Below are 22,871 nucleotides of genomic sequence, written 5' to 3'. Positions count from 1 at the left end.
ACAGCTACATTTCAAAATTCCTCAGATGCTTTTAAAGGGAGGATTTAACTCCTTAGGGAGTTGACAGCACATGAGATCAGAGTCCATGTTCTGGAGGTAAATTGCTGGCAGTTGAATCCTTCTTTGCAATTCTTAGCTGTGTGCTTTTGGGTGAGTTACTTAACCTCTCTGTGCTTGTGTTTCCTCTTCTATAAAATGTGACAAATGACATGGATAGAAGGATGTAGTTGTGAAGATTAAATGAATTACCATGTGTAAAGTTCTTAGAATGAGAAACTAACAGGTGCTTAGTGAATGTTAGCTGCTTTAAAATAATAAGCATTTTATAATTCTGTAATAACTATAACAACTATCACCATCATCCTCATCACCAAAATCATTATATAACACAATCCTGGCTAAAATAAATTTTATGGTGGGTAGAGTATGGTTGTGGGGGCAGGTTATGAGTAATGATTTTTCTCCTTTTTAGTTTAGTACTTGAGAAAAATGAATAAGCACCTCAACATCACTGAAAAATTATTTTTTTTCTCTGTTTTTCTACTTCTATCTCTGGTTCCCATTCTTTCATAGCATTGTGATAAGTAAGAGTAGGGAATCAATTCAAAGGGTAAAAAGCCACAGTCTAGTTATTTCCTCTTTTAGTTATATGCATCTCCCTTCTATTGTGGTCCTGGTGAAAGGTGATCTTTATGGACACTTAAAAGAGGAGAGTCAGCACCCCAATCACAAAGAAACTGATGTACAGTGATGCACTCAGTTTTGCAAATTTCCTCTATGAAAGCTGATAAGGAAGCGGTAGAGTTGGAAAATGAAATCCTCTATTGACTTCAGATTCAGGCTTTGTCTCAATAGCTGACAAAACACAGTCCGTCTTTTAATGACTCAGAGATGAAATACTAATAAAGATCAGATGCTTTGGTCAAAGATTTCTTCACTTCTTTTCTAGTGTATTTTTAGAGCCTAACAGAACTAGATATCTTGCAGACATTTTTGCTGAATGGAAAATACATTTTCATTGACAAAGGGATTTTAAGCTCATGTGTAGAAAACACTGTTAAAAAAATTCAGTGAGTATACCCATGACTAGAATTCTCTAAAGTATGATGTGTGTTTTATTCAGTGTTCTCATGTTTCAGGTCAGAACTATTGTGTCTGTCTATAGGCTGCTATTAGACATACAGAGAAAAAGGTAGATTATACCATGATCCGCTTCTGTTTGTTTTATTTTTTAGTTATTTATAAACTAATAACAGAAATGAATAAACTATATTTCTGAGTGAATAAAAGGATACAAATTTAGATTGAATGTATAAAAGTGATCATTAGACCAATACTTTTTTTGTTTCTTAAAACGTGATCTGATTAACTTTTCTTTTTTTGAAAGGATCAGGGTTAAATATCCCCAGAGCAGATAGTATACAATGAAACTTTGTTTGTGGAGTGAATTCTAAGTACAATCATTATTTCTCTGGGTATATATTATTGGATGCTGAGGGAAAAGAGAGAAATGCAAGGCCAGTCACTTACACGTTGTCTCCCGCTTCAACCCTGCCTTCCGGGGTACAGAGAGGGAGACACCGAAACCGAAACCGCACTTGCGCTCTCCCAGCTGCCCATGTTAGCCCCTGTTGTCGACTCGGCCGACAGGGAGCGACAGAGAGACCAGGCGAGTCTAGCTTCATCTGCTTCTTACAAAATCAGCCTCATTATGCTTTTTTTCTGAGGTCTGAGCCCCTCTGGGGGTTCTCATTGGAGGCCTGAGCCTGAGCCCCGTGGGGCTCCTCCTTGGAGCGCCCAGCTTCTGATAGCCACAATCACTTTCCTTTTCCTTTGTTACCTTTGGATTATTTAACTCAGTGTTCTGTTTTTCTCTTTGAGCAACCAGCACCCAGCACCCATATAGCCAATCCCTTATATTAAATTCTAGACCCTGGCATACCGCAAGGTATATATTTCTGACAGTAAAGATGAAGTACTACAGCAAAATGACACTGAAAAAAATTCTAGAGAGATTTTATATATATGTATATAATATATATATGTATATAAATTACATATAAATATGTATCACCACAGATAATGTATATCATATATTATTATCATTAATTAATATACAGATTATTATAATTTTAATATAACTATATATTTTTTTATATAAATTTATTTTTATATGTATGTCATAATATGATATATAATATATAAAAATTATATATTATAATACATATTATATATAATTATAATAATATGACTATAATTTTTTTATAAATATATTTTAACTATACATTAATTTATTATATAACAAGTGTTTATAAGAATGTGTATACATATCTACATATATAAAACATTCATATACAGTCAATTCTGATCATTGTGGTGGTTGTATTCTATAAAGTCACTGAACACCTGGTGAATGCTGATCCATTGCTTCTAGGAGAAATTTAGGGTTAGGTTTCTGCAAGCTTCTGGTCAGAAATTTTCATCTATGTATCAATACGTAACCTTCTTTTATATGCTTTTCTGTCTAAAAACATCTTGACCACCAATGGTCTTGACCACTCATGACCATCAGCGCTCACCCCTAAATGAAGCTTACCCAGCACACTCATTTTCCCCAGAAGGGCCAGCACAGCCTCCTTGCATTCAGGCACACTAGACAGAACATTAGCACTATGCTTGGGATGGGGGTGGGGGGACACTTCAAACAACGAAATTACCCAAAGCCACAAAAATGTGAAAACTAGTGAGATACAGGATGAAAAGGACATTTGTTTATACTATGAGAGCTCAAGGAAAAAGATGGTGTCCCCTTGGTTAACCTCAGCAGAGGTCAAATGTCAGGCGACTGCAATTCTTTGCCACTCTAAGTAAAACAGCTCATCACTGCAAAAGTGCTGGTAGTATTGATTTTGGGGTTCCAAATAAATTTTAGTGAGTAGGCAAATTGGCAAATACAGAATCTATGAATAATGGTTTACTATCTATCCATCTATGTATCTAATATCCCCCAAATGAGCTCCTGCTTTTGAAGCAGATACATGCTAACACGTTTATATTTTCTGTTCTTGCCCTTGTCTGTCACTGAGGATTCCTAATTGTTCTGCAATATCACCAACCCCCAATCCCAATATTTGTGGGAGGGACCAAGTGGTCTTATAAAGTACTAATGAAATAACTACCTATAACCTGTATTTTGTATTCTTTTCTTGCAGTATCGTTTGAGGGGACCATGCCAATTTCACTGATGGCAGTAGTCACCTTGAGCAGAAAAATAATAATTTTTCCAGATCCTCCTAAGCCACCTGTATTCTGGATTGATGTGGAGTTAACATGCAAATGGAGGAAAAAGGACTACGCTATAACTCTGTGGTATTAATCACATGGCAAAATACAACCTAATGGAATTGAACAACTCAGGATATAGTTTTCCTGTAAAACACCTTTTGGTACCAAGGCAGCCATGTCGTCAGGTGAGACTGGACCCTCCACAAATCCAGGGTGGAAAATTTTAACTGGTGAAAATCATGTTAATGTCACTTCCCTAACTAGGGGCTATTTAGGAATGGGCCTGCCAAGTAATTGTGAGCAAGGAGTGAGGGTAAGTCAAATGGGAGGCTAAGGACTGGGGAAGGGACTCTCTCTTCTGGTTGTGGTCATGTCATATAAAGATACGAGCTGCTGCAACTATCTCACATCCATGAGCGGACAGCCTAAGGTCATCACACCGAAGACAGAGCCAACACACTGAAGATGCCAATGAGGGAAGTACCTGAGTTTTTGACCATGATCCTTAGCTGCTCTATTACTCCATGCTAAACTGATCTCCTTGTGAATTACTTGCATGAAATAATAAATCATCTATTTAAACCATTTTGAGATGGGTCTTCTTTTACTTTCATTCAGTAGGACCCCCTAACTGGTTCACAGATAAATATGTGGAGATCCAGATTCATTAAGTGTGGGGTACTGTTGTCTCAGGAACTTGTGACTTTGAAAAGCTTCTCTGGGGTTTCTGGGGCAGCCTGGGACCAGTCCCCATGATAAGTTCTGTTAACATGGATCCTATCAAGAAAGAGTGACTTTGTACCCCAGGGTTGAGGAATCACACACGTGGATCATAGATTGGCATGGTTCCTTTCTTTTCTTTAATCTATCCCTGGCATTATAATCAGATCCTTGGCAGGAAGTTGTCAGGTATGGACAGTCTATAAGGGGCTCCAAATCCAATGACCTTAATCCAACATAAAAGCACACAGAGGGTGTTCTTTGCTTGGCTTCCTCAACTCACCCTGCTTCTCCTGTGCCTCTTACCAGGTTTCTGCTCTGGCATTTTGAGGGTTGGGTTCCCAGTTTACCATGCCTCTTACTCAGAAACTGCATTATCTCCTCTTTGAAATGTATGTCTTTAATTCATACATCTTCCTAACAACACAACTTCTTACACAGATACAGATATACTCTTAAATAAATGGTGCTCTTGAGAATTTAAGCACAGATTATAAAATCCTAATAGAATGATTAATTGTAATACAAGTCCAATGGCCTGATATTCAGCTGGGCCAGAATTTGTAAATGGTCCTCAGCGGCCCATATAGCTGCCCTATGAGAATTATGTAAAAGCTCAGGCAGTCTTTAACTAAGCCCTTTCCCATTTCTCCTCTATAATCTGCTTCTCTGCCTGTTAGTTCCCTGATTCTCTAACCTCTGTTTAACTTTGTTTCTTTGTTGTAATTATCTTAACAACCACTTCCGGTTTTGGTAATCTTAGTCCAGCCAACCTGGCAGACCCCTTGGACTTAATTCTGATATTCAGCAATTGGCTTCAGGAGCATATTCTTCTCTTATTATTACCATTCTGAAGTTAGGTGATGTATTTATTTTTCTTAAAGGTTGTATTTGATGGAGGACAAATTGCAAGAGTTGAGACACAGGCAATTCCTAGAGTTTAGGACAATCCCAAATATATATTGCTTTTAGAATTTTTTAAGAGCCCCCATATTCTTAGATAACTGTTTATACATCCAAGACAACTAATAAAAATATTTGTTTTATTTACAGGGTTTTTGAGAATTTAACTTTTGCAGGTAGGTGGGAGATCACCAACAGCCAGTAGTAGTCTTTTCTCCACTTATCAGAGAATAAGTAGTTTTGGAAATAGTTTGAGAGTCACCCAAGTTCACACATATTGATGAGGGCAGAGTGAGTATTTAGAGCCCGAGTATTCTGGAACCTTCAGTTCCTCCTGTTTTCAGCTCACCTCTTGGGATTGCCAACACCTAGGAGGCCATAATGAGGCTCCACTAGACCGCTCATGTGGTGCTGAGACAATCTGGGGATAATTAGGCCAGACGGATCTTATGTTTCCAAATCTAGTTCACTTATAGTTATTTTGGGCACAACCTTTCTAGGTTGGAGGATATGAGATATAAATTGGGAGAAAGAGAACAATTCAAACTTAAAGAAACTATGCTTAGCTTTAAGAGATACTCAAGTGAATCTTAATGCACTTGAGTAGTCTCTTAAGTAAATTTTCATTTGCAGGTCCATTTTGCAGTTGACCAATTTTTAAAAAATTAACACAAATTATTCTTTGATACTAATAACATGTTTTCCCTTTTCTGGTCCCTTATAACTTGTTTGCTAAGACCTCCATTTCCCTTTCACTTATTGATTCTGCTTTGCTTTGCTGGCTCTATATTTTGGATATGATAGTAGATAGGCAATTACATTTTGATTAACTAAATACTGATGTAAATAGTATTTTAACATCTTTTTTTCCTAAGCTAGTGTTTTATTTAAAAAAAAAGTTCAATAAATAGCATTCCATAACAAAAGAGAGGGGCTTGCCTTTTGAAGTAGGTTGTAAACATTTTTAATATACATCCTAGCATCCAATTCAAACAAATTCTGGTTTTGTTTGTTTTTTAGCCATTCATCCATCTTACCCAACTTTTTATAAGCCTCTTTCTGTCTTCTGCTCTGCTATTTTTATCGTGTTATCTTTTATTTCTGTGATTGTGGTCCAGTGGTTGCAGGAAGGCTGCTATAACTCCAGGTATTATGTCTGCATTCCAGACAGAATAGAATAGAGACTTTTCTACAAGTTTCCCTTAGGAGACTTCACTTACATCTCATTGACCAGATATAGACCCCATGGCTGCCACTAGACTCATCACTGCCCAAGGGGAAAGAGGTTAGCACTGTCTACTCTAGATAAGCAGGGTAGGCATTGAAGTGAAGACCTACAGCCTCTGAGATCAAGAGATTTCAAGGGCTTGAACAAAAATATTTTCTTTTTGTTTTTGCAAAAAGTGGAGGGATAAGTATGGGTGACATAAAGTTTAGCCAACTGCAAAGTTACAGAGATCAAGCCGCACAACCTCACCCTACTGCTGACACCAATTGTAAATTTAGGGGCTCCCCAAACCACTCTCAGATTCAATAGTTCATTAAAGTCACAGAACTTACTGAGAACTGTTAAGTTCATGGTTAAGATTAATTACAAAGAAAAAAAATACAGATTGAAATTTGCCAAGGAAAGAAGCATACAGGGCAGACTCCAAGGAGGTACAGGATGTGCAGCTTCCACTGTCCCCTCAGTGCGGAGGCAGGACAGCATTTCTCTCCTGGCACTGATGTGTGCTAATACACACAGTGTGCTGTCAACCTGGGGAGCTCACCTGAGACCCAGAGTCAGGACTTTTACGGGGACTTCCTAATGTAGGGATGAACGATTGCCCATGTAGCTAATCTCACTTTCCAGTCTCCAGCCCCTTTGGGGATGACTCAGAGGCCCCACTCTAAGTCACATTTTTAAATCTTTCTGGTTTGGCCTGTCCTACCCTCAATTACATTGTCAGACTATCCAGCATGAAGCAAGGCCCCTAAGAAAACAAAGACACCCAAAGAGGCATGACATTCCAAGATACTTAGAGATTAGTTCTCAGAAGCCAAAGCTAGGTAGACAAAAGTATTCTCCACCAAGCTTAGTTTGGCTAAAACATGCAGGAACTCTCCTAGAAATTATGAAACTAAATGAGGAAAAAAATTGTTAAGACGTCTGGGGTTTTGAAGACTTAGGGTATTAACAATCACAACAGATAAATCTATTCTGCAAAAATATTTAAAACTCTTTCTTATAGAATACACATTTCTAGAGGTAAAAAGGTGCTATTTGAAAAAAAAAAATGATGGTCAGACATATTTGGAAAACACTGGGCCTTAACAAAATTAAGCAAGTTTCCATAATGTTAAACTCTTCATGGTCTTTAATATACTAATATAATAGTTCTAACATTTTTGCTCTTAGGACACCCTACATTCTTCAAAATTTTGACAATTCCAAAGGGCTTTCCTTTAGGTGGATTTTATCTGTTTATATTTACTAAACTAGAAATTAAACTGAAAATTTTCATACTTACTTAATTATTAATTCAAAAGCAACAATAATTAAATCATTAATGCTAACATAATTTATTAAATATGTTATTTATATATTATATAAATACATTAAATAGCTATGTTTTCCAAAGTTAAAAAAATTAGCAAGGACGTTTACATTCCTCTACAAATAAAAATTTAGTGTTTGGCCTTAAACTCTCAATTACACATCTACATTTAATCAGTTATTATATACTGTTTTAGTTGAAATACAAAGGGAAAATATAGCCTTATGCCTATATGTAGTTGGAAAAGATGGACTATTTTGGTAGACTTTACAGACAATCTTTATTGTGGTGGTTGATAATATACCAACACATTAGCAGTCAAAATTTCTTAAAAATTAGTTGCAATGTGGAATTTAAAAATAATATCAGTGAAATTTTCAAAGTCTTCTTTATTAAAATCCACTCTTATACCTTGTACTTTAACTGGTTCTTCCACTCATGCATGGTTTTGTAACAGCATGCATTGGTTATTTGGAAAAGAATGGATTGCTAAGTTATGCAGATCATCCCAATGTTAATACATCTCAGCATACAATATCAAAAATTTATATTTCCTAGCATCAACACCAATCTCATCAGAAAAGTCTTTAAATATTTGGAAGCTGTCAAGGTCAAGGTACAAGGTTTTCAAACTTCTGTTTCTCTAGAAAACCTATATTTTGTCAGTGGCATAATACTACACCGTTAGTTGTCTGAAAATGATAGGCTCACTTAGCTCATTTTCAAGAAAATATCTGTGAAATATCCATGTTGGGTTCATGATAATTTGTTGTTCCATGAAAAACATGGTGAGTTCAGCTTAAAACTCAGTCACACGTGTACTTTTTCATGGAAAATCATTGTATCTCTGTAGATAGAAGTGCTTTAATGTACGCTCCATTTTGTGATTTTTAAGTATTAAATATAAGAAAACCATATATTCAATGATTAAATTTAATAAAATTAAGAATTTTTTTGCTTTTTAAATGAATTATCAAGTGAAACTAGCATTTCAGTATATGACTTTACCTGTGCTAAGGTGCCAACATAACCACATAATTTCCATTATGCACATCTACAACGATGAAAGGCTGTGTATTACCTTCCAAATTTATTTGAACAGTTTATATTGGATTGAAGATCACTATTCTATGTCAAACAGGAAAATTTTGTTGAAACCTAAATTTGAAGGGAAAAACCAAAGTTAGGCTGATTAGGGAACTACTTGGTATCAAGAAGATTCAAACTTGCTGTCTATAGTATCATACTATCTGCTATTGGAAAATTTGATCATCATACTAGTTCCCTTAAAAAATGTAACATTCAGTTGTTTTGATAATGAATACAATGATTAGCCCCCAATACAACCATTCTTTGGGACCAAAAAGAGCACATTTGTAGTATGCAATCGATTACATATATATGCTAATGATAGAGATTATCATTATGGCAGATCAATAGTATTTGTGTTAGCTAAGTATAATTAGTTCTTTTTTATAAATCGGAATAAAAGAAATTATTTAGTTTAACCTCTTTATGCCTTTTGGGTTTCCTACCTGCAGTGTTTTCAAAGTCCACAATTCTAGGGAGAGTGTCCAAGGCTCTTTAATCTTTCATGAACACTCTTCCAAGTTCACTGCATGGCTCCAAGATCTGTCTTACAGTTTAAGTTTTTCATTATATATATAGTAGCCCTCTACTTTCCCATTTATCTTTTTTTTATAATCCACAGCATTATTTATCTATTGCTGCGAAACAAATTGCACTAAAATTAAGTGTTTAAACAAACAAACGCTTCTTATCTCAGTTTCTGTAGGTCAGAAATCCAGGCACAGTTTTGTGAGGTCCTATGACTCAAGTTCTTTCATGAAGTTGTGGTCGAACTATAGGGATAGCAGTAATCTCAAGGTCTGGGGATGGGAGAGGATTCACTTCTGAACTCATTCATGTTACTGGAAGGATTCAGTTGCTTCCAAGTTGTTGCCTAGGAGCCTCTCTCAGTTCCTTACCATGTGGAGGTGTCACAGAAGGTAATGCCCAGCATGGCATCTCACTTCCTTCAGAGAGAGTGGGCCAGAGAGCATGAGAGATTGAGCGCCCAAGATGGAAGACAGACCTTTGGTAAGGTGAACTTGGAAGAGGTAGTCTATCATGTTTTACATAATGCATTCATTAGAAGAGAGTTCTAGAAGAGAGTTATTACTTGTAGTCATGCTTACAAAGAGGTGACCACAGAAAGGCATGAATACCTGGAGATGGAGTCCTTGGAGGCCAAATTTAAGACTGCCCACCATAAATACTAACGTAAAATATAAAACACACTTCTTGGTAACTCGTAGGTGGCAGGATAAATCATAATGGAAATTACTGAGATATTTAGAAATAAAAAACAAGCTAAGAAACAACAGTTTTATATAATGAAACTTGTAAATGTACCTTTGAGTACTTTAGAGTGGAATTTGAGTGTTGAATACTTATTTTAGGAAACAGAAAAGGCTAAAAATGACTGAGCCAGCAGAAGTCAAGAATTTCTTACATCAAAAATAAATTTAAAAAAAATAAAAGGAACAAATGAAAGCAAACTGAAAGAAAAAATGAATGGTAAAAAAAGAACAGCAGAATCCCAAAAGGCATCAGGCTCAGGTGGTTTTACAGGTAAGGTAACCAAAGTTTCAAGGAAAAATTTAATCTTTATACTTGCAGTATTTCAGAAATTAAAAAGAAGGAAAGTTGCTCCAATTTTACTCATCTTAAGAAAAATATAATCTTGCTATTAAATATAGGCAGAGGTAGCATAATTGCATTAAATGTATAAGATAAAAGTCCTAGATAAAATATTAGCAAATCAAATATAGCAATGTGTTAAAAATAATATATCACAAATCAGCAGAGTTTAACCCAGGGTTGAAAGAATGATGCAATATTAGAAGGCCTATTAATGTGACCATTAAATTGTCAGATTAAGTAAAAACACCATACACAAACATAAAAATTAATTCAAAATGGAATGAAGACTTGAATATAAGAATGGATACATAAAGCTCCTGGAAGAGAACACAAGATTAAGTCTTGACATAGGTCTTAGTGTTGTTTCTTTGGATCTGATCCAGAAAAAATGGCAACAAAAACAAAAATACACAAGTAGGACTAATTCAAATTCAAAAGCTTTTGCACAGCAAAAGAAACCATCAACAAAATGAAAAGCAAACTACTGAACGTGAGAATATGTATTAGCATATCATATATCTAATAGATATCAATATCCAAAACACGTAAAGAACTCATACAATTCAGTAACAAAAAAATGAGCAATCATTAAAAAATGGGCAGAGGATCTGAACATTTTTCCAAAGAAGACATACAGATAGATGAACAACATGCATATGGAAAGGTGTTCAACATTACTAATCATCTGAGAAATGCAAATCAAAACCACAGTGAGAAAGATTATCAAAAACACAAGAAATAACAAGTGTTGGTGAGCATGTGGAGAAAAGGGAACCCTTGTGTACTGTTGGTGGGAATATAAATTGGTGCAGCCACTGTGGAAAACAGTGTGGAGGTTCCTCAAAAAATAAAAAATAGAGCTACCGTATGATCCAGTAATTCTTCTACTGGATCTCTGTAAAGCAAATAGAAACACTAATTTGAAAAGATATATACAAACCTATTTTCAATGCAGAACTCTCAAATACCACATGAATTCACTTCCATGTAGAATCTGAAAAATAAAGCAAACTAACAAACAAAACCCAAACTCCCAGATGCAGAGAACAGATTGAAGGTTGCCAGAGGGGAGGAGGTTTAGGGAAAGGCGAGAATTGGTGAAGGGAATTGAGAAGTACAGATTTCTAGGTACAAAATAAATTAAGTCATGGGAATGTAATGTATAGCATGGGGAATAGAGTAAGAATATTATATTAACTTTGTCAGGTAATTTTGGTAATATAAGTTATACTAACTTTGATAGTAACTAGATGTGTGGTGAACATTTCATGATGTGTACAAATGTCAAATCACTGTGTTGTATATCTGAAGCTAAGATAATATTGTATGTCAATTATAAAAAAGAATACCAATTAAAAATGTTTTTTATTTATAACACAAAATAAGTAAAATACTTATGATTTCTCTATTTAAGATCAGGAATAAGACAAGGATTTCTGCTATTAATAATACTATTCAACATTGTGTTAGAGGTTCATATACAACAATACTAGTAGAGGAAATACGTACTAATATTAGAAAGGAAGAACTGACATTTTTCATAGACAATATGATTTTTCTACATATAAAAATATAAATCTTGTTAAACTTTTAGGATTAATAAAGAAATTCAACAAGTTTGCTATCTGTAGATATCATAAACTTAATAATATAAAAACCAAAAAGGGTGTTATATACCCAGAAAAAACAGTGAGTCACTTAGTACTAAATTATTATTCTAAATTAAGAGAAATTATTATGTTCTTTGTTGGAATGGTTTTATCAGCATAAATATTTGAATCCTATTAAGGTTATAAAGTAAAATAGATGTCAGCCAAAATTTTCAAAGGAGTTTTTAAATTAGATTGGACAAGATGATTCTAAAATATTGAAATAAATACTACCAATATTAGAGATCTCAGGAGAAGACCCAATATATGTGAAGACCCATAAGGATATATGTGAACTTGATATATGGTAGAGGTATCCTTGTAAATTAGTGCAGAAATGATGAACTATATCATATGTAGCACTGGAACCACTGGATATCCACATGGAAACAGTAACTAGATACAATGATATTTTTCAAATGGGTTAAAGATAGAACTTTGAAAAATAAAACTTCTAACCCTTCAGAAAATAGATAATAATTTGTTCATAATCTTTGTACAGATCACATTTTCTCTCATAAGATGTAAAACTTACAAATATAAATAAAAATTAGGAAAAATCTGACTCACTTATGTTATAAAAACTGCAGTATAAAAAAACCACTAATAAAAGTTGAAAAACAAGCCTCAGTTAGCAAAAAAACATTTGCAACATTAAACACTAATCAATGATTTTGTACATAAAATGCCTAACATTAAGCAAAAATTAAAATAATAGGAAATAGACACCATCAGCAGAACAAAAAGGCATCCTACAGTATGGGAGAATATATTTGTAAAAGACATATCCGACAAGGGGTTAACATACAAAATATATAAAGAACTCACCCACTTCAACACCCAAAAAGCAAATAACCCTATTAAAAAATGGGCAGAGGATATGAACAGACACTTCTCCAAAGAAGAAATTCAGATGGCCACCAGGCATATGAAAAGATGCTCCACATCGCTAATTATCAAGGAAATGCAAATTAAAACCACAATGAGATATCACCTCACACCAGTTAGGTTGGCCAACATAGAAAAGACTAGGAACAACAAATGCTGGTGAGGATGTGGAGAAAGGGGAACCCTCCTACACTGCTGGTGGGAATGTAAACTAGTTCAACCATGGTGGAAAGCAGTATGGAGGTTCCTCAAAAAACTCAAAATAGAAATACCATTTGACCCAGGAATTCCACTCCTAGGAATTTACCCTAAGAATGCAGGATCCCAGTTTCAAAAAGACATATGCACCCCTAGGTTTATTGCAGCACTATTTACAATAGCCAAGAAATGGAAGCAACCTAAGTGTCCATCAGTAGATGAATGGATGGGGAAGACGTGGTACATATACACAATGGAATATTATTCAGCCATAAGAAGAAAACAAATCCTACCATTTGCAACAACATGGATGGAGTTAGAGGGTATTATGCTCAGTGAAATAAGCCAGGTGGAGAAAGACAAGTACGAGATGATTTCACTCATCCGTGGAATATAAGAACAAAGCAAAAACTGAAGGAACAAAACAGCAGCAGACTCACATAACCTAAGAATGGACTAACAGTTACCAAAGGGAAAGGAACTGGGGAGGGTAGGTGGGAAGGGAGGGAGAAGAGTAATAAGGGGTATTACGATTAGCATACATAATGTAGGGGGGCAGTATAGTACAGAGAAGACAAGTATTGACTCTATAGCATCTTACTACGCTGATGGACAGTGAGTGTAATGGGTTATGTGGTGGGGACTTGATAATGGGGGAATCTAGTGACCACAGTGTTGGTCATGTGATTGTATATTAATGATACCAAAGTAAAAAATAATAATAATAGGAAATAAGCAAAGAATATGAACAGATTGTCCACTGATAAAAAAATCTGAGTGGTCAGTGATGATATGATAAAATGCTCAGCCTGAATAGCAAACAGGGAACTGAAAGGTAAAAAACTTCAGGGAAACTTCTGCTACAGCCCACATAAAGGATGAGAAAGATGTCCACTGCACACCATTTGTAATTGTGAAAAATTGCAAGTAACCTGAATATCTCTCATAATAGGTAGAATAATACACAGAAACCAAAACAAATAGACCACATATTTAGGTATAAACATTAGTGTCTTAAAAACAGAAGGATATATTAATCTCTTAAACAAGACAGTGTGGAAATGCCAAAGTGTAAAATGAAACATACAATGCAGCAAATTCGTTGAAATTAAAATATAAAACTAGTATTGTTTGTGGACCCAGATACAGTATGAAAACACTCATGAGCAAAATGAGCACCACGCTATTTGGGGGCAGAAAAGGAGCACCGGGAACAGGGCAGGGGCCTCTGCTGTGGTCTGACTTTGAGGAGGGTGGTGGTGGTAAGGAGGTCGCAGGTTGTTGGTATGGGAGCCTGAGCTGATGGGATCGCCCATATGGGGGTGGAGGGGGTGGGGCATTTGCTTGCTCACTACCTCTTCTCTGGGACCTTCATTCTACATGGCTGCCCAGGAATTGACCTCAAAACAGCTCTTTCTACTCCTGCGCACGTCATGAATCTAGGCTGAAACAACTCCTGAATTCTCTGAGCCTCCATTGTGAGTTCCTTGTCTCTTCTGGATCCTTTGGGACCAAACTTCTTCCCACACCAGGCTTCCATTGCCAAGCTGTTTGTTGACTTCTCAAGGTTGTTTCCATCATCAAAACTATATTTTAAACTTTTTGGGGAGAGGAAGATTTATCTCTACAGTTCCTGTCTTTAGATTTAATGGGAGATTCCAGAAAACCTCTCTTGGGAGATCAAGTACATAGTAGAGCATATTTATATCAAGATGAAAATTTAACTTCTATTGAGTCTGATGGTAAGGGGAAGGTTGAACGGATGGGTAAGCACGTTCAGGAGAACTGCAGGCATGTCCCATCCTTGAGGGTCATTAAGGTGTTGGTGAAGAACAGAATCCCAAAGTTAGCTGATAGTGGGTTTGCTTCCCCGTAACACAGTTTTCTGTATCAATAGTGTACATGATAGAGGTGTTAGGCAGAAAGACAGACATGAGAGGGGTGGAAGGAGAATAAAACCAGTGAAACCCATTAAATGGGACACAAAGAGTTAACTGAGGTAGGGCCAACTGCATATGACTTGTGTTTTTTTTTTTTTTTTAAGCTCCTGATATGCTACTTCGACTTCAAGGAGAAGGTTTAAGATTTAGCAATATGGAGGGAGGGAAAGCATAAGAAGGTAATAGTATAGGTCGGGCATGAGCAAAATCTTTCTGTTCAGGAGCAGAGAGTAAATATTTTAGATACATGGGTTGTATTGTTCCACTAACTACCACTCATTTCTGCCCCTGTTGCAGGAAAGAAGCCATGGGGAACAAAAGAAATGGGGGAAAGTGCACTCCAATAAAACTTTATTTACAAAAAGAAATTTGGTCTCTGGGCTGTACTTAGGCAGCGTGTAGTAGGAAGACGCATCCAAAATCTTACTCTCTTGAGTCCCATGCTTGGGCCTCCTGAGAGAAATAAAGATGTGGGGAGAAATAAGTCAAGCAAAGAACTTAAGGAGGGCAAATTTTTCTGACTGAGGGAATGTCAAGGGCAAATGTAGGAAATTAACTTTTCATTTAGCAAAACAGAATGTAGAAAAAAAAAGAGCCTCTCCCCAGCTGGCTGAAGGCACCGGAAGAAAATTCTCTGACAAATCTGGGGGACTCTAGGGCAAATGCTTTCTAGACAGTCTTGCTGAACTTCTGCAGGAGGAGAAGCATGTAGAAGTCAAACCAAATCTGTAAGTGGAGTGGCGTGAAAGACAGTGTCACTTTTTGGTTATGCAGCACAATTCCATCTGAAATGAAGCCCCTAGTCAGCCCCTTTCCTGCTCAGACTTGATTCCATTTTCTCAATGTGACCTCTTCAGAGAGCAAAATCAATAATGTGTCTGTCTCCAGATCCCTGGCTGTGATATGTTTAAGGCCTATCCTGACTTTTATAAAAACAGCAATAAATGTCCAGATAAATAAGCAGTTCTAAATAAAATGTGAGTATTCTCTCAAACTAGCTGAGGGCAATCTCCAATTTGGCAATTTACCTTTGTGCATTAGAGAAGCCATGAATAGCATACCCTCTAAGATTTGCTTTGCTATAAACAACTTCAACAAACCAGCCAATTAACTACAAAGCACAATTAAAGAAAGAATTACAAGGTGCTGAGTTTCTTTTCTTATGTGAATAAGTTTGGTCACTAGAGCATTTTTAGTCCTGGTGATTTTAGCCTTTTGGACTATGTAATGGTCCCTAAGGGCACTGCGGGAAGTTTCTTATGGCTATGTGGAGCAATGTGATCCAAAATAAGGACAAACAGAGGCAAGATGATGCAAGCAAAGGAAAAGAGGTGAGGGGACAGGGGACAGGGGAGAGAGACAGAGACAGAGAGTCAGTGACAGTGACAGAAAGCAAGCTGATGACTTTGACCTCCACTATTCAGATAACACTGAAACCAAATTAGCCCTTAGAAGTCTAGTTGTCTAAAATAACACAAATTATTTTGGTAAAATTTACATTATAATATAAAACACAGGTATTAAGTGTATGCTTTGATACATTTTAGCAATGTATAAACTCTTATAATCTACCACCCCTTTCATGACAGAAAATATTTCTATCACCCTATAAAATTCCTCCCTGGCCCTTCATGTCAGTTCCTGTACTCCAAGGAGGAGCTATTGTTCTGATTTCTGTCTCTATAGATTAGTGTTGACTGTTCTTGAAGTTTGTGTAAGAGAATCACTGATTACTCTCTTGTGTTCTCTTCTTTCATTCAGCATGGTTTTGAGGCACATCTATGTTGCTGCATGTAACAGTAGTTCTTTTTAGTGCTGAATTTTAACTTACAATATGAATACGCTACAAGTGTTTATTCATTCACCTGTTGACATTGGATTATATCTGGATTTTGGCTGTTGTGAGCAAAGCTGATATGAACATTCACGTTCTTTTTTTGTTTTTCTGTTTTTAAATTATACTGAGGTATGTACAATAAAATGAACAAATCTTAGTGTACACCTTGGTGAATTTGGACCTATGGATACACTCATGTAACTGTCACCCAGATCAAGATATCAAGTATTCTGATTTTTCTCTTCACTGTTTCACCTATTCTAATATTCCTGTAAGTTTCCTTTTGTTTTCCATGGACATATAACTTTACTTGGGGTGGAAGTACAGTAGCTTATTTCCTGGGGTAGGTATATTGTTAGATTTATTAGAAACTGCCAGTTTCTAAAGGGGTTGTACCATTTTACAACCCGACCAGCAACGTATTAGGGTCTGCTTGGGCTACATGCTTGCTAACACTTGGTAATCTCAGGCACTTGAATTTTGGCCATTCTGTCTATATTTTCTCTCCCTATTTTTTTCATTGTGGTAAAATACACATAACAAAGTTTACCATATTAATTTCTACCATTCTACTTTCTATGGTTTTGACCACTCTAAGTACCACATATAAGTGGAATCATATAGTATTTGTCTTTTTGTGACTGGAATTTCACTTAGCATAATGTCCTCAAATTTCATATTGTAGCATACTGCAGAATTTCCTTCCTTTTTAAAACTGAATAATGTTTTGTAGTATATGTACATTTTGCTTATCCATTCATCTGAAGAGTGGACATTTTGGTTGCTTCCACATTTTAGCTACTATGAATATTGCTGCTATGAGTATGCAAATATCTCTTTGAATTGCTCTGCTTTCAATTGTTTTAGGTATATACCCAGAGGTGAAATTGCTGGATCATCTGGTAATTCTATTTTAAATTTTTGGAGGAGCCAGCATAGTGTTTTTCACAGTGGCTGCACTATTAGAAATGGGTTCCAATTTCTCCATGTTCTTGCAACACTTATTACTTTGTTTGTTTGTTTTGATAGTAGCCACCCTAATGGGTATGAGGTGATATCTCGTTTGTCTTTGATTTGTTTTGCATTTCCCTAAAGGTTAGTGATTTTGAGCATCTTTTCATGCGCTTATTGGTCATTTATACATATGTTCTTTGGAGAAATATCTATTAAAGTTCTCTGCCCATTTTTGAATTGGTTTGTGTGCTTTTTGTTGCTGAGTTGTATGAATTTTCTTTATATTCTGGGCATTAATTGCTTATCAGGTACATGATTTGCAAATTTTTCTCCCATTTTGTGCACTGCCTTTTTACTCTGTTGATACTGTCATTTGATGCATAATTTTAAAAAGAGTTTTATAAAGTCTAATTTATCTTTGTTTTCTTTTCTTACTTGTGCCTTTGGTCTCAAACCCAAGAAATCATTATCAAATTCTATGTTGTGAAGCTTTTGCCCTGTTTTCTTCTAAGAGTTCATAATTTCAGGTTTTACACTTAAGTCTTTGGTCCATTTTGAGTTAACTTTTATATACAGTTTTACATAAGGGTCCATGTTCAAGTTCATTCTTCGGCAGGTGGATGCCCAGTTTTCTCATCGCCATTTGTTGAAAAGACTCCTTCCCTGACTGAATGGTCTTAACACCCTTGTTAAAAATCACTGGACAATATTTGCAAGAGTTTATTTCTGGAGTCTCTGATTCTGTTTCATTGATCTATATGTCTTTATGCCTGTACTATACTGTTTTAAAAACAATTTTTATACTCTACTATACTGCTTTAAGTAATTTTTGAAATGAGGAAGTATGAATCTTGTTTTTTGTTCTTTTTAAAGATTATCTGGGGCCCGTTCAAATCCCATATGAATTTTAGGATGATTTTTTAATATTAAAAAATATCATTGGAATTCTGATAGGGCTTACAATGAATCTGTAGATTGCTTTGGGTAGTACTGATATCTTAATAATATTAAATCTTGCTGTCCATAAACATAGAATGTGTTTCCAGTTATTTATTTCTTCTTTCATTTCTTTCAGCAATATTTTGTAGTTTTCATTGTGTATTTTACCTCTTTATGTTTTGTTAATTCTCATTTTATTATTTTTGTGCTATTATAAATGGAGTTTTGCATAATTTTCCTTTTCAAATTGGTCATTGTTAGTGTACAGAAATACAACTGATTTTTGTGTGTCAACTTTGTATCCTGCTACTTTGCTGAAGCTACTTACTAATTCTAACAGTTTTTTAAATCAAATATTTAAGGTTTTCCATATACAGGATCTTTGCCCATTTTTAAGCCTCAGCTTTTGGTGTATGGATTTGTAGAAATTTTTTATATATTCTGGATATGAGTTCTTTTTCAGGCACATGAGTTACAAATATTTTCTTCCAGTATATGACTTTATTATTCATTTTTTAATTATGTCTCTTGATTGGTTGAAGTTTTTAACTTTGATGGTGTCCAGTGGTAACAGATCCATTTCCAGCGAATCTAAACGTTGGCTGTTAAAGTTTTATGGCGATAGCTTTCTCAGGAGAATTGTTCCCAGCCAGCAGAAGCCATCTCATCTAGAAGGAACTGGGATGCCATGCCCTTTTCTGAAGTGGCTTAGACAAATGACTAGCTGTTATGGTCGTAGACAAGGCCTGTGTCTTGACCTCCATCTGGGACAGCACTGAGGTGCCATTGTGTCCTGGAGCTTCCTGTGGGATGAGGCAGAGACTGGACTCGCACTGACCCCTCTTCTTTGCTGACCTTCCTTCTCTGCCCTATTCTACTTCCCTTGTTTTCTTAGAAATGTCTCTTGCAAGCATTTACTCAATCAATGATTGACACAAGAGTCCCCATCTCAGTCTCTGCCTTTAAGGGACTCAATCTCAGACACCAATTTATAAGTTTTTCTTTTATGCTCAGTTCCTTGTTTGCAGCCTAAGAACTCTTTGCCTACTTTTCTTAATTTTTCATAAAAAATATGTTTGCCTTTAGGGGTTTTATTGTTTTAGCATTTACATTAGGTATATGATCTATTTCAAATTAATTATTGTGCATGATGGAAGATAGGGCTCAAGCTTTATCTTTTCCATAAAAATTTCCAAGCACCTTTTCCTTGTCCAAAAGCATTGTCTGCGCACCATTATAAAAAATTAATTGACCATTTATTTGCATAACATTTGTTTCTTTTATTTGCTTTCAGAAGTTTGGAATGGCTTTCTACTTCTTAGAAAAGAATGGTCCTAGCTAATTTAGGGTGTCCCTTTCAGTTGGCTTCCATCTAGTACTGTCAGACTTAACACATAAAAATATAGGACTCCACATTAAATTTCATATGCACAAGAAATATTTTTTTATTATAAATATATCCCATGCAGTATTTGGGACATATGCATACTAAAACAATTATTAATATGTATCTGAGTTTAGGAATTAAGTGAGTGTCCTGTATTTTATCTGAAAATGGTATTTCCACCTGACTCCTTAGATTCTGATGCTCAGCACCCCCATCACTGCCTTCTGTTTGAACTTCTCGTGTCTTGCCCTCACACCTGCCTGCAAGGTGAGGCTTTCTGAACCTCTCCCCTCTGATGCGCTCTATTCTTCCTGTCTGGGAGGCTGGAAGGACAGTTCACACCCATGTCACATTCTTTGACTCTCTTGACTATCAGCTCCTGAAGCAGTTTGATTAGTTTTTAAATTATGTTTCACATCAAAGGCACAAATTGAATGTAATTGACCTGTCAGAACAGGTAGAAAGGTATTGTGACTTCCTCACTCTTGTCAGTTCTGGGTTTAGGCCCATCAACTCATCCTCACACCTGAATCTCCATGACTGAGCCTAAAGATGCCACCTGTGACTACTGCATAGTTCCTACCTGCGGGATTTGGGGACATTTGTCTGTAATATTAGCAGCATGAGGACCAAACTAGGAGCCGATGGGAACATACCTTTCCTGCCATCCATGCAAATTCTACAATCACACAGCCACAGAATGGGAGGGCTGAAGACTTCTCTCCACAGGACTGTGACAGATGCAAAGTGAGATGGGAAACCGGGTGGAAGAATTAGAACCCATAGACCCTGCCACAGAAACATGTTTTTCCTCACTAGAAAACTGGAATTTCAATGGTACCGATGTTGTCTTTTTCCTGGAACATTGCCTGAGCGTATAACACAGGATGAACCAAATGTGGAGCCATAAAAGGTAATCAACTGAATGCTCATTATGGCTTCTCAGTACCAGAGGGAGATTTCCTGCAAAGCCGATGGAGCTGAAACTGTCGGGTCCCTGTGAGTGGGTCCCTGTGAGTTCTGGCAGGTGCTGGGAGTGGAGGCTTCTTCAGGTGAGGCCTCAAAACCTTGTGATTTCTTTCCTTATTCCAAATATTTCCATTCATGACTAATTTTGTATTTGAAATTCATTTTTTATTTTTTTGAAGAGGGTCCCTCAAAATGTATGTGCTTCACATACATTTTTAACTCCGCAAAGTTTGAACGGAACCTTTTTCTGGCTGTGAGTGGAAAGATGGGAGATGGGTGTCCGCCCAGGTTCATGCCTCCAGGACGTGATGGAAAACACATCTCACCTGGGTCTTCTGTCTCGCAACCACCATAGCATTCTCTAGGAAGGCACATAGGACAACAGCCCTAAGACTGCGCTTATTTAGAATCACTTCTGTAATCTCTCTGAAGAAATCATCCCCAAATAACTTCCTGCTTTACTCTGCACTGTGAGAACCTTTTCCCTCCCCAACACGTTTTTAACCCTCCTGATCACAGTGATCTAATTCACGTTTGAACCAAAACTACTTTGTTTCAATAAAAGGTATCCAAAAGTAAGTAAGTATGGACTAGAATTTTGTATAATAAAGACAAAATAAAGATTTTTATTTGCTCCCTTAATGAATTTATTATACAGGCTAGTATATTCTGGGGGTTTATTAACCAGAGAACAGAGTACCAATTACTGATGTGCAAAAAAAAACAAAAAATCTAAAGTTACACCCTACTTTATGAATATTTAATAGATATTCTATATAAACTCTTATGTAAAATTTGAACAGAAAGTGTGTCTTGAAGAAGTAAATTATTCTTATTCCAGAAGGATATTTATCAGTCTTTAAATTGAGTTCCCTTAGCTTTTTAAGTAATTATTTTGATTTACCATAAATCTATTTTTGATCAATGCCTAAAAACAGTCTTTCCAAATAAATTAGGTTCACTTACATTCTATGTCTTCTAAAAATGATTGGCTTATTTCCACTGACATTAGGAAATTTTAATGTGTGACTTGTTCTGGTTAGAATTATTAGCCAGTTACAGAAATTTAGCTGCTTCTTTAAATTCTGGTAACCATTTTACTGTTATCCTATTTGTTTCGATTGGGAGCAATTGAAAAAATCTTCAACAAATCTTATTATTAAAAATAATTTTAATAAAACTGTCCTTAGTACTTAGGAAAAAATTATTATCAACTATCATTAAAATTTCTGCATAAGATTAATTTATTTGTATCTGTTTGTTAGCATGGATCCTTTTAAAATCCACATTACAAGATATATTTATTTAAGCGCATTTTCTAAAACATATTTATATGTAAATATATTATATATTATATATATTTTTATATAAGGCATTTATATATGTACATTCTACATAATTATATTTGTTAGTTATTATAATATATGTATTTATTATATAAAAGTTATTTATAATTATGAATATAAATAATATTACTTATTTGTCATATAAATATAATATTTGTTATTATAATTTTATGATTATACATTTATACATTGTAAGTACTGTATATGTCTATATCCATTAAATATAAATGATATATATGTTATATCATTTAATATTCACAACAATCTCATAAGTAGGGCAGGTAAATTCTTCATTTTAGAGGTCAAGTATCTTAAAATACCTTAAAAGACAAATTCGTACTTAGATTTCCAAATTCCATCTCGGAACTCTTTCCATAGGATGTGCTGTGCCACCTCTTTCCCTTCATCCTTCTCTTTGATCTCCTGACGCCTTCGTGTGTAAATACTTACTACATGCTCAAAAACTGTATTTAGAAATATGATATAGACATTGGCTTCAATGAGTTTATAGTCTTGTGCGTACACAGACTATATTCAAATTTATCCATGTATAGACAAACATACATATATACATACATATACACACATCATTAAAATCACATAAAATGGT

At 35.6% G+C, this 22,871-nt stretch overlaps 1 long non-coding RNA gene across 2 annotated transcripts in view; it reads right to left on the bottom strand.

The window, feature by feature from the left end:
• LOC140847301 (uncharacterized) overlaps positions 1–22,871 on the bottom strand; it is a 32,694-nt gene that overhangs the window by 1,715 nt on the left and 8,108 nt on the right. For both annotated transcript variants that reach the window (XR_012127215.1, XR_012127214.1), the window contains exon 3: positions 22,602–22,725. This is a non-coding gene — a long non-coding RNA (uncharacterized lncRNA). The remainder of the gene's footprint in view (positions 1–22,601; positions 22,726–22,871) is intronic.

This window comes from Manis javanica, chromosome 18, assembly GCF_040802235.1.
Source record: "Manis javanica isolate MJ-LG chromosome 18, MJ_LKY, whole genome shotgun sequence".
NCBI lineage: Eukaryota > Metazoa > Chordata > Mammalia > Pholidota > Manidae > Manis > Manis javanica.
The sequence above is the reverse complement of the archived record's forward strand: the minus strand, read 5'-3'. Positions and strand labels throughout refer to the sequence as shown.